This window comes from Euphorbia lathyris, chromosome 10, assembly GCF_963576675.1.
Source record: "Euphorbia lathyris chromosome 10, ddEupLath1.1, whole genome shotgun sequence".
In the NCBI taxonomy this organism is placed as follows: Eukaryota; Viridiplantae; Streptophyta; class Magnoliopsida; order Malpighiales; family Euphorbiaceae; genus Euphorbia; species Euphorbia lathyris.
In genome coordinates, this window is record NC_088919.1 from 30,483,308 (window position 1) to 30,499,239 (window position 15,932).

The 15,932-nt window shown below is 36.7% G+C and overlaps 1 non-coding gene across 1 annotated transcript; it reads right to left on the reverse strand.

The window, feature by feature from the left end:
- Positions 1-582: 582 nt before the first annotated feature.
- On the reverse strand, positions 583-688 carry LOC136210173 (small nucleolar RNA R71). Its single transcript, XR_010677883.1, has one exon. It is a non-coding gene; the product is annotated as a small nucleolar RNA R71 (small nucleolar RNA).
- Between the last annotated feature and the right edge of the window lie 15,244 nt (positions 689-15,932).

The window sequence follows — 15,932 nt, forward strand, 5'->3', positions numbered from 1 at the left end:
ACTAACATATTTATTTTTCAAATTCTGTTTTGAAGGTAGTTTCGGTTCGTGCAAAATTTCAAGTTCATGCGCAGTTCTCGAAGTTCGGGCACGCCACCAAACCTATTAGACCCAGAAATTGAAAGAACCATTAAGAAGAACAAGAAAAACAAGAAAAACAAAAACAAAACTCCAATAAAGACTAGAGATACCGAGCCAGAAAAAATGGCAGATCCACCAACACTTATTGGATTACGCTAGGCCAGGTGTGACCGGTGTTACCAACAGCATAGTTAGACCCCAAATAAATGCAAACCAATTTGAAATTAAGCCTGCTTTGCTTAATATTTTGCAAAATAACGTAACATTTCACGGGTTGCCTAACGAAAATCCTAACACCCATTTGACAAATTTTCTTGAAATTTGTGACACTTTTAAAATAACAGATGTGACTGCCGAAGCAATCAAACTTCGCCTTTTTCCTTTCACTTTGAAGGATAGACCAAAGAGTGATTAACTTCTATGCCAGCCGCAACTTTTGCGACTTGGGAGCAACTTGCCCAAGCATTTTTATCAAAATATTTTCCATTAGCAAAAACTGCAAGAGTCATAAAAGAGTTAACATCTTTTTCTCAACATGACAATGAAACTCTTTATGAGGCTTGGGAACGATTTAAAGAACTTCAACATTTATGCCCACACCTCCAATTGCCCGATGCACTTTTAATGCAAACATTTTATAATGGCTTAAATCCTACAACTAGAGGTTCATTAGATACAATGTCGGGAGGGTTATTTATGAAGAAAATGTCAGCCCAAGCAAGAGAACTTTTGGAGGAAATGGCACTTAACAGCAGTATGTGGCCCGCAGATCGTGGACATATACCAGTGACGAAACCATCATCCTCAACTACATCATCGGTTAAAGGTATAGTGAATCTTGATCCAGTTGCGATGTTACAAGCCCAATTTTCTGCCTTATCGCACAAAATTGATAGGTTTATGGCAAACAACTTTTAACATTTTTCACACAAAGTCCGAAATAAGGACTATGACAAACAACTTTTAACATTTTTAGACAAACTTAAAAATTTGCATATTAATTTAACGTTTATGGATGCGATCACGCAAATTCCCAATTATGGTAAGTTTTTAAAAGATTTAATTTCAAAGAAAATCAGTTGGGAAGGAATTTCATCCATTTCGCTAACTGAAGATTGTAGTTCGATAGTGTCAAATAATTTGCCTACTAAACTCAAAGATCCCGGATGTTTCACCATTTCGTGTAAGTTGGGAGATATCGAATTCCCAAGTTGTCTTTGTGATTTAGGAGCAAGTATAAACTTAATACCATTATCTATCTTTAATAAGTTAGATTTAGAAGAAGATATCAAACGTACCAATATGGTTTTACAATTAGCGGATCAAACCACTAAAAGACCATATGGTATAATTGAGGATGTTTTAGTTAAAGTTGACAAATTTATTTTTCCTACCGATTTCGTTATATTAGATTTTGCATATGACGTTAATTGTCCACTAATCTTTGGTAGACCGTTCATGAACACGGGACGTGCTCTAGTTGATGTGTCGGAAGGGAAAGTAGTTTTGAGAATAGGAGAAGATAAGATCGAGTTTGATATGAACCAAGCAATGAAATATCCTATGGAGGATTTCTCTTGTATGAAACTTGATTTAATTGAAGAGTGTGTTAATGACATTATTCAAAAAGAAAAAGTAATAGAACCTATAATGAGTGAAGAGTTAGAAGATAAGGACCCAGAGCCTTTGATTCGAGAAGATGGACCAGTTCCACCTTCGATTGTAACTCCCCCTAAATTAGAACTTAAAGAATTACCAAACCATTTGAGGTACGCTTTCTTAGGCGAAGGCGATTCTCTGCCTATAATTATCTCTAACAAACTAACACATATTCAAGAAGAAAAATTGAAGGAAGTTGTTAGAAATAGGGTAGGAAGTATGGGTTGGCAAATTTCAGACTTAAAAGGAATTAATCCTAGTATCGTAATGCACAGAATTCACTTAGAAGAAGATAAGCCACCTAAAGTGGATAGGCAAAGACGCTTGAATCCGAACATGAAAGAAGTAGTAAAAAATGAGATTACTAAACTTTTAGACAATGGAATCATTTATCCGATCTCAGATAGTGAATGGGTTAGTCCAATCCATTGTGTACCTAAAAAGGGAGGCATAACTGTTGTAAGGAATGAAGAAGGTGAATTAATACCTACGCGAACCACCACCGGTTGGAGGGTTTGTATAGACTATAGGAACCTAAACAAAGCAACTAGGAAAGATCATTTTCCTCTACCTTTCATTGATCAAATGATCGAAAGGATAGCTGGTCATGCATTTTATTGTTTCCTAGACGGTTATTCCGGATTCTTTCAAATATATATTTACCCGGATGACCAAGACAAAACAACCTTCACATGTCCTTATGGAACATTTGCATATAGGAGAATGCCCTTTGGTCTATGTAATGCACCAGCAACATTTCAACGTTGCATGACCGCAATTTTTAATGATTTCATTGAAGATATCATGAAAGTTTTTATGGATGATTTTTCCGTTTATGGAGATTCTTTCGATACATGTTACAGAACTTGGATAAAGTTTTGTCTAGGTGTGAAGAAACGAATTTAGTATTAAACTGGGAAAAATGTCATTTCATGGTTGACGAAGGAATTGTTTTAGGTCATAAAATATCTGAAAAAGGATTAGAAGTGGATAGAGAAAAAACTTCAGTGATAGAAAAATTACCCCTCCAACTACTGTTAAGGGAGTAAGGTCATTTTTAGGACATGCAGGTTTTTACAGGAGATTTATTAAAAACTTCTCTGTAATTTCCAAACCACTTACTAATTTACTCATGAAAGATTCAACCTTTGACTTCAATGTAGATTGCGTTAAAGCTTTCGAAACATTGAAAACAGCTTTAGTCAGTGCACCTATTATTGCTAAACCCGATTGGGATTTACCTTTTGAAATTATGTGTGACGCAAGTGACTTAGCCGTCGGATGTGTTTTAGGTCAAAAGAAGGATAAGAAACTTCATGTTATTTATTATGCCAGTCACACACTGTCCGGTGCACAATTAAACTACACCACAACCGAGAAGGAAATGCTAGCAGTAGTTTTTGCATGTGATAAGTTTAGGTCATACTTGTTAGGTTCAAAAGTTATTATTTATACCGATCACGCAGCTTTAAGATATTTATTTGCTAAGAAAGATGCAAAACCACATCTAATTAGATGGGTTTTATTGTTACAAGAATTTGATATAGAAATTAAAGATAAAAAGGGAGTAGAAAACCTTATCGCCGATCATCTATCAAGACTCGAAGATGAAAACGGTCCTATAGGTGAGACTATCAGTATACGAGATGATTTCCCTGATGAATATCTCTATCAAATAAAAAGTGTCATGTCGTCGTGGTATGCGGATATTGCAAATTATCTCGCAGCAAACGTTGTTCCGGAAGGATTAAATTTCCACCAAAAGAAGAAATTCTTTTTTGACATTAAACATTATTTTTGGGAAGATCCTTTCTTGTTCAGAACTTGTGGTGACGGAATAATTAGGAGATGCGTTAGTGAAAACGAATACGGGTCTATAATGTCAGAATGCCATTCTAGTTCTTATGGAGGACATAACGACGTTAGTAAAATAGTGGCCAGGATATTAGAATGTGGATTCTTTTGGCCTACGTTGTTTAAGGACGTTCGTTCATTTATTATTCGTTGTGACAAATGCCAAAGAACAGGGAATTTAGGAAGGAAAGATGAGATGCCTCTCACGAACATGTTAGAAGTTGAAGTCTTCGACATGTGGGGAATAGATTTCATGGGACCTTTTCCCCCTTCTTTTGGTAAAACTTATATATTAGTCGCCGTAGATTATGTTTTAAAGTGGGTTGAAGCAATTGCAACCCCGACGAACGATTCTAAGGTTGTTGTTGGGTTTCTTGAAGATATATTTTATCGATTTGGTTGCCCTAGAGTCATTGTAAGTGATGGCAGTACCCATTTCATAAACCGAAGTTTTGATATACTTATGAAAAAATATGGAGTCCGCCACCGCGTGTCAACACCATACCATCCTCAATCGAATGGTCAGACAGAGGTATCAAATAGAGAACTAAAATGGATTCTAGAGAAAACGGTTTCGTCTTCAAGATAAGATTGGTCTTGTAAACTCAACAATGCGTTATGGGCATACCGTACTGCATTTAAAACACCAATAGGAATGGCGCCATACCGATTAGTGTATGGGAAAGCATGTCATTTGCCAGTCGAATTAGAGCATAAAGCCTATTGGGCTATTAGAAAGCTTAATTTTGATTTACAACAAGCAGGTAAGAAATTTTTACTCAACTTAAATGAGTTAGATGAGTTACGTCATCTATCTTACGAGAATGCAAAAATATATAAAGAAAAAGTGAAAAAATGGCACGACGCCAAGATTAAAGTCAAAAGCTTTAGCATTGGGGATAAGGTGCTATTATTTAATTCACGGCTCCGTTTATTTCCAGGTAAACTTAAGTCCAGATGGACAGGACCATATTTAGTCATTAAAACGTTCGACTATGGATCTTTAGAACTTGAAGGCCCTAACGGAGTTCGTTTCAAAGTTAACGGTAATAGATGCAAAATTTATTACGAAAATGTTTCAAATAAAGAAATTGCGTTCATAACGCACTTCCCTGAAGATTAATTCATTTAAATTTAATATACTTTGGCTTTACTTTGTTTTATTTTTGTTTTGTTCTTAGTTTTAATTTAGTTTAAATTTTTATACATATCAATTTTATGATTTTTAAATATAGGTAGACATTATATTAAGATTTAGATGCATAAAAAATATGTTTCAGTCATGATTTTAATCTAATTTTAGGTCATTAGTTCGAATTAGAAGGAATTTAGTGATTCTCAGCCGAGAATTTGGAATTCTTAGTTGAGAATTCACATTTTCAGAATTGTCCAAACAGGCAAGAAATTTCTCATCTTACCGAGAATTTAGATTCTCGGCCGAGAATCAGATTTATAGGGTTTCGACGCGTGATTTTCACAGGGAAATCAGCGTGTCGCGACCGAGAATTGGGATTCTCGGTCGCGACACGGGTATTTTCTGCACCATCAGACCTGTTTCTTCTTCATTCTGCAGACATAGTTTTTCAAAATCGAAAAATTGAGTTTCTTCAACATTTTGAGGTATGAATTTATGACTTTTCGCATCAAAACAACACCTCTTTTCGTTCTATGATTCCTATAAATACATCTTAGAGGTCCAGATATCTGTTACAACCTTTCTTTTCCTCTCTATCAGAATAACATTCTGAGTTTCTCAACCCACCATTATCAGCAAAGTAACAGAAACATATTTCTTCTTTTTCATCCCTCACAAAATCATGACTACCAAACATAAATCCCCTAAGAAAATTGCTGCTTCAAGCACTAAGCGTCCCGACCTGTCCAAGCGTTATGGTGCGCCATTTCCTATCTTCAACCATGACGAAGGCAGGCGCTACTATAGGCTTCACTACACATTTTTCGTCGGTATGCTATATATGGACGAGTTTTTAAATAAGCAACTCAGCATTATCGATGACATGAGTCGCTATTTGGAAAGATTGGGATGGACTAAATTCGCCAACATACGGTTTCCTATAATTGGAGACTGGATTCTCGAATTTTTCTGTACAGTTTGTTTTGTGAATAAACGACGAGTGCGCCTTAGTTTTCGTCGAGATGGCGATATCTTTACTTTTGGATATCCGGAGTTGCATGCCTGGTTTGGTTTTCCCCCGAGGGATACGATCAAACGTCATCCTGGCAAAGATATGACATCGACAGATATATGAAGGATACTAACAGGGTTTTGGCGTTTCAATCCTCGACTTGCCTACAACCAATCCTTTCACTCCAACTCAATGCTGTATCTACACAAATTTCTGTGTCACAGTCTGTTCGGTCGCACATTTAGCAGTGTGGTCAGAGACACCGACTTATATGTTCTTAGCGATATTTTCCAAGGCAATACCATTGATACTTCCAAAATTCTGATGGAGGGTCTTGTTGCCGCTTCTAGATCCAAGGATAAAAAGATTGGATTCGGGAATATAATTTGCGGCATAATACTCAGTACCAAGGGTACCATTGCTGTTCCTTAGAGCGAGGCTGAGTCTTTTCCGACTTTGGACTATGAGTTCTTGGAATGTGAAGGCCTCGTCAAGCGTGTTTTTCGAGCAGGGCCACATTTTCTTTCTGCACCAGAACGTCAAGCTTTCGTGCAATTGAAAATTGATCGTTATAGGGCTAGCGAAATCCCGATTGATAGGGATGAGTATATAGGATAGTTATGTTTGTTAGTTTTAATATTGTAAATATTTGTGTGTTGTGTACATGCTTTCTTTGATTTATTTTATTTTGTAAATATTTGATTCAATAAGAATTTCTGTTCATTTGCTTAACTATCTTATTTTTATCTTGATTTATTTTCAAATCAATTTCATTTTGATACTTATAAATCATAAATAAGAACTCTAAACTCAGATTGTTTCCAATCAGATAATAATATAAGTAATAAACTAATCAGATGTTTTATCTTTGATTATGACCATAAATTCATCACATTACCACATTAATTTTCTGTATAACTCATTTATGAATTAATACATTCATGACTTTATATCTATTAATATAGATTCCTTTAACTTACTTGATTTAATGTGCATTAATGTTTCATTCAAATCTTATTTAAAGGTAAAAACCTTTGGTTTTCTTAACATACATGCATTTATATTCATTAAGTGATTCATTACTTATTCATTAATAAGGCAAAACCTTTGGTTTTCCTTTATCAATTAATGTTTTACACTTATGTTTTTAAGTACAGGAACAGTTTTACTAAAGTTCCGGACATAATTTCTCAAGAAATTACACAAACAGGGTCAAAATGCACAAGAACAAGTCACCAGGGCCCAATTCTCGGCCGCGAATTACCAATTCTCGGTAACTTCAGCAAAAGCGGGCCAAAACATCAAGAAAAAATTCTCTAATTTTGACGTGTCGCGAACCGAGAATCAGGATTCTCGGTCGCGACACGCGACCTGTATGCACACTAATTCCGGATTTTTGCCTTATTTTCCCACATATTCCTATTCCTACTCTACCTATACATCACTCTATTTCACCCTATATAACCCTATTCCTTACACAAACCTCACATCACCTCAATTTTTAACCAATCCCCTACTCTAAACTCTTCCCAATACATCACTTTTCCTCTTCCCAATTTATTCATTACCCTTTCTAATCACTTAACCCTTTCAACTCCATATCCATTCATTCATTAACATACTATTCCCAACTCATCTTCAACCTTTGGTTTTTCTCTCTTCCATTCTTCCTCTTTGCCTCTCTTCAAACCCTAACCACTCAATCATGCCTAGAACAAAATGTGTTGGTCATAAGCCCCAGGTTACGGATGCAAACCGCCTTCGTATCCGTTGTGGAGCTCCATTTGACATCAACTCGGAAGAAGAAGCAAGTAGGTACACTCATTTTTCAAAACCTAAGAGAGAATTTGTGGATATGCCATTCCTAGACTTTGATACGGTAAGGGAATTAAACTTCTCTACTCGGATTAATGCATTCTTGGACACTTTGGGTTGGCAAACCTTTGCCTCTATGCGATTTCCTCGTATTGATGCATATGTTGTGGAATTCTTGGTCACTTTGGAAATTGATAAGAAAAAGACTACGATTCGATTCCGCAATAATGGTGTCACTTACACTATTAATTATGAAGCTATGAGCAACATGTTTGGCTTTCCTACTAATGATTTCCATGAGAAACCTCGTGATTTTGATAATGATACTATTTGGCATACTCTTTCGGGTCAATCTTCTTTCAATTCCAAGAACACCTCTAGCAAAATGATTAGGGATAATTGTTTGCTCTATTTTCACAAGTTCTTGAGTTTTTCTTTGTTGGGCCGGGTTGAGAGCTCAAAAATTCAAGTTCGGGATTTGTTTGTCTTTGATAGCTTGTTTAAGGGATTACAGGTTGATAGTATAGGGATGCTTTTTGATAATTTGTTTCGTGCTTCGAGGGCTCACACCATTCAAGTCTCTCTTGGTAATTTTATTACCGCTATTGTTTTGGGTGCCCGAGGAGAGTTGGCCGATTATGACATGTCTACATACCGTGGATATGTTCCGCTTTTGAATCTCTCGGCTCTTGAGCGAGGCCATTTGTTGCTCACTACGGTTCCACCGGTTTTTGTATCTTATGAATCCCGAATTGCTCATCTTCATGGTACTATGGGTGGCGGAGCATCTAGTTCTCAATTTGCAGGTACCAATACGGCCGAAGCGGAAGAGGAAGAGGAGGATGAACCACAAGCACAACCACAACCCCAAGCACCTCATGTTAATGATCCGGTGGATTTGCGGCGGATTTTGAACCAACTCAACGAGAATAATCGTAACATGAATTTGCAAATTGATGATTTGGTGGAAAATAACATGATGATCAATGACAACCTCAATACCTTGAGGCGGGAGCACACATCAACCCGACGTCGGATGCTTTCATTCTTCCGTCGCTAGAATATCGAAACTTCACCAACTCCTCCGGATTCCCCGCATAATGCTTAGGTTTTATCTTTTTCTTTTATTCACTTATCTTGTTATGTTGTTTTTAGTTTGCTACAATATTTCTTTTTATTATGTTTGGTACAATTTAATTTTTATGTTGAATGATTTTAATTTGCTAATATTCTCTATTATTTCGTATGCTTTATCTTCGTATTTATTTTTTGTGTTTTATCAATTTTTGCACCAATGAGGACATGGTCCAAATTAAGTGTGGGAGGAGATATACATATATCATTTATACATGTACGAATAAATGCAAGGAGTACGAACAATAATCATCCGTTTTTACCATAAAAAAAACATATCAATATTTATAAACATTATTTTCAGATGCAACACAATTTATTTAACATTATTTTTCATATGTTTTTAGGATATGATTATTTTTAGGTTATCATTATCGATAGAGATACTATACGGGTATAATTTTTCAAATTTTTCATAAATCTCCGATACGATTTTAAGTAAAAATTGTCTCCAGTGAATATATTTAAGTAATAAATTATTTATTTTCAATCTCTATCTTATATCATGCAATTCATGATACAGTAAATCTTATTTTAAATTTTCAATTAGGTTTATAGGCATTAAAATTGAACTAACAATTTTAGCTCGGTTTGATTTCGTCTTACATTAACACCAATTGAAGTTTTTAAGGAAACTTTAGCCATAATACATGTTGAATTTTAAATCAATATAGGATGAATGTGCTATTTTTCTTTTTCCCAAATTACAACTTTAATTTTATAATTCATATTAATTAATCCATTAGTTGAATTCTTAACTTTTGGTCACGATTGAGACCAACCTTATCACAATCGAGGTATGAAAGGGAAGAAAATTAAGTACCGTTTACTTTTGGCCACGGTTGCGACCACCCTTATCACAATCAAGGTATGGAAGGAACGTTAAAAGCAAAAAAATAAGCGCGTTTAAGTTTAAAGTAACGATTGCGTCCACCCATGGCATGTTCGGTACCTCTTAAGCGAACACAAAGCAAATAAAATACGTATAAAGTTACGATCGAGACTACCCTTATCTCGGGCATAACTAGCAAAAGAAAATTAATCCTAAGTACTTATTTAAATTTAATATATCTCATATATTAGTTTAGGTTTGGGAAATGAAATTTTGTACTTTGAAATGCCTTGAGACAAAAGACTCAATAACATGCGTGCTTATTTCATCCCGAATACTTCAATTCAAAATTGAAAATACAAGACGAATGATATATCGTATTTATATTAAGTTAGTTTGATATTTTGCGTATAAATCTGCCATGCAAAGTTAATCTTTTCGGCTTAACTAATTTAAAAAGGAAACAAATATATATGTTTTATTTTCATAAAGAGATTAGTTAAAGGATAAATTCAGTGAAATTTTGCTCGGGACTAGCAAAAGATTAAGTGTGGAGATTTGTTAAGCCCAAAATATACCTAAAATATCATTAGTATTTACATCAGTTTTGCTACGAAATCGTACTGTTTATATCTGTTTAGAATACTTTTATTTCCGAATATGTTTCTTTCTTGTAAGGTACCTAAATATTTGGTAAAATCCAAATAGAAACAAAAAGAGGTTAAAAACAGAAGAAAACCATACAAAAGGAGTCAAAGACAACGAAGATCAAACGCACCGAAACAAGGACAAGGACGAAGTTGGAAATGGAAGAAATCACTCAGTGTCGCGAACGAGAATCCTCCATTCACGGTCGCGACACGCGTCGACAGATTCTCCCCCTTACCATTTCGAAGGCTAAATATTTACTCCCTCATTCTCGGCCGAGAATTTGGATTCTCGGTAAGAGCAGAAATTCTAAAAAATCCATACGTACACGTTCGTTCACAAAGAAACGCATTCGTTCGATTGGATAAGACCGCCTCTTCGTAGTAAACACGTTCCTTAAACTCGACTCTTCAACATCTATAAATAAAGATCGATTTCAGAGTTGGATATATAGAAAATTGAAGAAAAGATTAGTATAGAATTATGCAGAAATTCCGAGTCAAGCGATTCAGAGTTAGAAGTTCGATTCTGTAAAAAGCAATATGATGTACACACATTGTTTATTAAATAATTTCAAACACAGTAGCATTTAGATTTGTTCATATTAGTTTACATTTTGGTAGTAGATATACCAGTCTCTATTCCGAAGATTCAGCGAGAAGATTTAGTAGAGGATCCGCCCCGGAGTCTGACAAACTCTAACGAAACCCAAGGAAAGGTTTGACAACCCGTTCACTTGTAAGTCATCGAAAGTTTCCATGCTTCTTGTTCTCTGTAAACTTGTATCAAATTCATATTTCATCTAATAAAGTTCATTCTATTCGATAGATTTTTATGTAGCACTTTGGTAAATGATCTGAAGTGAGTTCTGGTGATTTCATTAAAACGTAGTTGAATTCAAAATCTTTACAAGGAAACTTTGTTGAACACTTAGACAAATTGATATCATCAGTAGAGTATTAATTTGGTTAAGGTAGCAATCTAACCCGACCGTAGGAGGATTGACTGCAGTTCAAAGCCTTTTAATTAGAGGAATCAACGTTATTTCATTTTCATAATTTATACAAAGTTTAAAGTTGTTTTCTTTGCTTAATGCAAACGAATACATTTGTTTACTTTTCTAAAGAACTAAACGTTTCTGTTTTGTAAATTTATCCTTAAATCATAAGTGATTTCTAACACTCGTCATGCTCTAATCTAATTCTTATTCTAGCAATTTCAAAACCAAGTCCAATTAAACGATTTTACATATTATAAACCTTAAAAGTAAATCTAACTGATTCAAAATAAGTTTTTGTTGGGATCGATATCTTTTATTACTACAAGCGTATACCGTGCACTTGCGGAAATCGCTCAACACTTGCTCACAGACAATCAAATTCGACTCACAATATGAACCTAGCTAATCTTTGGACTTTTGAATGATCTAACCCAATTAAGCAAAGCATAAACAGACAGAATGATAAATCAATTGAGAAATCAAATATTGAAAACTTATATTAAAGATGGAAGAATTATTGTCACAGGTACAACCAACCTAGAATGCATATGAAAGATCTAAAACAAACTGATAAACTAAAGAGAGTAGAAATCCCTTTTAGGAACCTGTCGACTAAGCAGTCGTCTTTCTGGGACTGGAGGATGGAACCTTGGGAATCCTTGAAGCTGGAGATGGAGCTTTGATACTTCAATGGTAGATGTAGGAATTTATGATGGATTCTCAAGGTATGGGAAAATTAAATTACATAGGCAAAAGATGAATTATACAATTGAAAGGGAAGTCTATAAGTAGGCTAAAAATAGGGTTCCCAACTGCAAGTTTATGTTACATTCAAATATGGGAGGAGAATATATGAAAATCCTGTGAATCACTAGTGAGAATTGTTCGTCCCTTATAACGTAACGAATTAGTTCCAAGGGGGGGATATGAACTATTTTAAATTTTAGTACGTTAAGGCTGACTTCTTTTTCTCTAAAAAGGAATTACACAGCGCGCTGAGTGAAATAAGACACTAGCTTAGTCAACTGGTGACTAAGTCAGCTTCTTTCTTTGAGTCAGGAGATAGCACTTGAGTCTATTCCTGAACTCAGATACTCAATGCACATAACTCAATGTGACCTCTTTACTTGGTCAGTTTTGTTTAAGCAAGCAATATGTATTAAAGGAGTTTAAGGTTAGAGCGATGTTACTCAGCAGATTTATCCAGGTTCGGCCTCTATGCCTACGTCCTATCCCCGGAACACGTTCGGAGCTTTCAAATTCTCTACTGAGCTCTTTAACGGTAGAGCATCAAACCTTTTACAACAGGAAGCTGAGTATAACAAGAGTACCTTCCTCTATACCTCTACTCACTCCTATTCTATTGCTGAGTACTATAACCGAGTACTCAGCCTCTCCTTTCTAATTCTAGAAATGATAATAAGTTTGTCCTAAACAACAATTGCTAAGACACTTTAGATGATTGGATAATCACTCTAGACTTTTACACAGTAATATGGAAATTGGTGTAAGTATTTGCTTTTCTTTTTCACACAGATTCTTCGTGTAGAAATTTGGTCAGCGTAATGGCTTGGTGAAAATCTGCCTCGAATGAAGCAACTGAAAGGCCTATTTATAGTGACACTTGAGGTATCGGTTATTTCAAATTTTGAAATAACCGTTGGAGGGAAACGGCTTGATGTCGTTGTCACTCAGTACACGCTCAGTGTCGTTAGCCAATCAGATTGTTGTATCTTCTGTCTTCGGTCAGTGCTGAGCAGCTTTTAGACAGATAGGCAGAATGTTTCGCCTTTTATGGCAAAGTCTTCCAGACAACTTTCTGTGTCTTCTAAACTTTACCCAAAGTAGAAATACTTTGTCTTGGAGTTGTTCCTTGCTCAGCTGCTGTCTTGTACTCTTTGTCGTCCAACTCAGCAGCTTCGTTCCGAAGTAGTTAAAGAAGGTCTTCCAGATCCTTCTTCATGCTGAGCTGCGTTTTGTTCATAACGGCAGCGTTTTGTTTACACGGGCCGAGTTGTCTTGGGCCTTTGACTTTCCTTTGGGCCTTTAGCCTTTTAGTCTTAATGTCTTATAAACAATTTAACTCAACATTGAACAAACACATTAGTGTAATAAATCAAAGCATTTAAACTTAGTGTGTTTAGAATATACTTTAATCATATACTTAAATAATTTTGTCAAATCAAAATCATGTGGAAAGGTGTTTCAACAAACTCCCCCATTTTGATGTTGGTAAAACTATTCAGTGAAGAACTCAGTTTTGAGCTCCCCCATGATAGTTGGCCATTTATAACTTAATGAACTCCCCCGTAAGGGTTGAGCTACTGACACAGTTTTACTCTAACCATTTTAAGGTTTAATCGAGTAAGTCCTAGGTCAGTTTTCAAATAAGGTCAGCTCATGAAACATATTCTACTAACTCAGTTTTAAGTGGAAGATTTAGCTATCAGAGAGCGCTGAGTTTTTTTGTTGTTCAATGAGTTTTATAAGACAATGTTTTAATCATACAAGACAGTGTTAACAGCATACAATCAGAAGTCATTAAGAATGATAAACACAGTTGATGTATGCAAAACATAATAGCTCAGCATCGCATAAGAATTTAATCAAGTTGAAAAATTTGATGCAAGCATAGTATTAATAAGTAGTCAGCATTATACATAACAGGGATGAAAAGACTTAGAAACTAGCTATCCAAACTAAGCTATTTTTTCTTATGTATCAGTTTTCCCTTTCCCTTAAGCTGACTACTTCCAGCAGCTTCATGCTGAGTTCTTCCTGTTTGTTCTTTCTCCCCCGTTTTGGCAGCATCGGGAGGAGGAGGAGGCCTGAAGGTGCTGTTTTGAGCGGCTTCAGATATTTGAGCTGAGAATTCCTTAAGCTTGAAAGTGCTTTCATTTATGCCATCAAAGATAGCAACACCATCGTCGAATACCTCTTGAGGCACACCAATTTCAGCAGCGCTGAGGATGCTCAGTGCGTAGGCTTGAGATTTACCCATCCAAGTGAGTGTATCAGTCAGCGCAGCATAAGCTTGATGAAACATCTTGAGCAAAGTTGAGTCATAGAACTGACGCTGAATGTTGGAGTGACGCACATGGGTGAAGATTTGATGTGTATACTGAAGAATTTCATTCTGCTTCATCTGGTCAGTGTCCATCTCAGCCTTGTTTAGATTCAGAGGATGAACAGCTTCGCCGATCTGTTCTACTGAGCATTGGGAGTAAGAGGAACGTTGATGGTTTGTCTTCTCTTGCTCAGTTTGAAGCTTGGTGAATAACTGATGAACTTCGGCAGAAGTTGCATACCCTGAGTTCGCAGTTAACAAGGCTTGAAATTGTCCCTGCTTTGGTTGTTAGGCTTGGGTATTGATCATTACACTCAGCAAGTCTTTTAGACCTCGAACCTCGTTGAGAAGTTGAGTGACTTGTGGAAGCTGAGTGGATTCATTATCGGCAGACCCAGCAGCAGTGTCTGAATTTTGATGAAGGTCTTGGATCAAGGCCTGAGTCGAGTTAATTATCCTTCGACCAGACTCGGTTTCAGTGAGGTAGTTGAATGAGTCTTTATTAGTTTGACCAGCTGGTGGAGGAGTGAGATTCAATGCATCATTTGTAGTGCTAGTGGGGTCATTGACTAGTCTTGGTGTGTCAACCTGCACTTGTTCTTGAGGATGGAGAGGTGATTGAGTAGCAGCATAGGATGCAGGTTCAGAGTCAGGCTGAAGCTGACTTTCTGTTGAAGGTTGGATAGGTTCAGTGCTGACTGGAGCAGGAATTTCCTTTTCCGGCAGAGGGCTAGGTTCAGCATCTGCATTTAGAATTGGCTCGGTGTTGGTTGGGTTCACAAAAGCATCTAAGTCGGCTTGTTCCTGTGGAAGAGAAATAGAGGCTTGCTTTTCAGTGTGCTCTAGCAGAGTAGTGGAAGATTTCTTGAAAAATTTCAGCTTTATAGTCGATGGATCAGTGGTTGGTCTTTTCTGTGTTAAGTTATCCATGACGTCAAGCACAGTTGTTGGGTGTGCCTTGACAAGTCTTCTTCTCTTTCCCTGAGTCCTTGGAGGAGTGGGATCAGCGTGAATTGATTGAATTGAATGAGATGGAGAATGTACTCCTTGATCAGCATCCTGCTGTTCAGTTTGCTCAGCTTATTCCTCTGCAGTCAACTCAGTGTGAGTTGGCTCAGCATCTTCTTCACTAGCTGTCTCCTCAGTGTCATCCTGACCACTCTCTTCTCCTTCTTTTTCTTGCTCATTATCCTGATCTTCCTCATCTAACTCTTCTTCCAACTGTTCAATGAACTGATCATCCAGTTCAACTTCATCGTTCTGTTGCTCAGCGGCAACACCTTGACTCTGAGTATAGTGAGAGTCATCGGGAACAAAGAAGCCAGCAGGAATGGCATCGATTGGATTTAACTCTGAAGAGTTCTTCTACTTCTTACTCAGAGGTTCGTTCTTAACGTTTTCCCTTTCATCTGCCTCAGGCTCATCTTGCCTAGGTCTTTTCTCAGCTGACTTGGGCTCACCGTGTGCAGTCGTTCCTTTGGACACAATCTTTATCTTCTTAGGAGCAGGAACAGCGCCCTTAGAGGTGCTTAGCACAGCTTTCCTTTGGAGGAGGTACCTTGCTCAGTTTGGGTTTTCTTGCTCGGTGTGGTAGCTTTTGTTTGATCATGCTGGGTAGGAGACTTAGGGTTTCCAACAGATTGGTGACCGGCATCGGAGATGTTGACAGAGTCGTTCATCATTTTCGCAGAGAAG